Consider the following 351-nt stretch of genomic DNA (forward strand, 5'->3'; position numbering starts at 1 on the left):
GGTGGGTTCCGTACTCGTTGAGGACGTACAAAACAAGCTGTGCAGATGTTCCCTCCAGCACTTGGCGAGGTTGTTTGCCATCGAAGTCATGATATAGCTGAACGTCTTGTGAACTTTAATGGATGCTGATTCGGGATGTTCCTGAGTTTGGTACGACTGTACAGCATGCTTGCCAGCCTATTGGCCTGTTGGCACGGGATCCCTGCCAAGGCCCCTTTCTGTGTAGAACTCATTCGGGGTTCTATATGAATGAAGGTGCTTCGTTGAAGATGATGAATACGGGCACTATTTATTTTGAGACGTATTGTGCTAGCAGAGGAGATCCTGTTAGCCCCTGAATGATATTGGAGG

This window comes from Ananas comosus, linkage group 11 (assembly GCF_001540865.1).
Source record: "Ananas comosus cultivar F153 linkage group 11, ASM154086v1, whole genome shotgun sequence".
NCBI lineage: Eukaryota > Viridiplantae > Streptophyta > Magnoliopsida > Poales > Bromeliaceae > Ananas > Ananas comosus.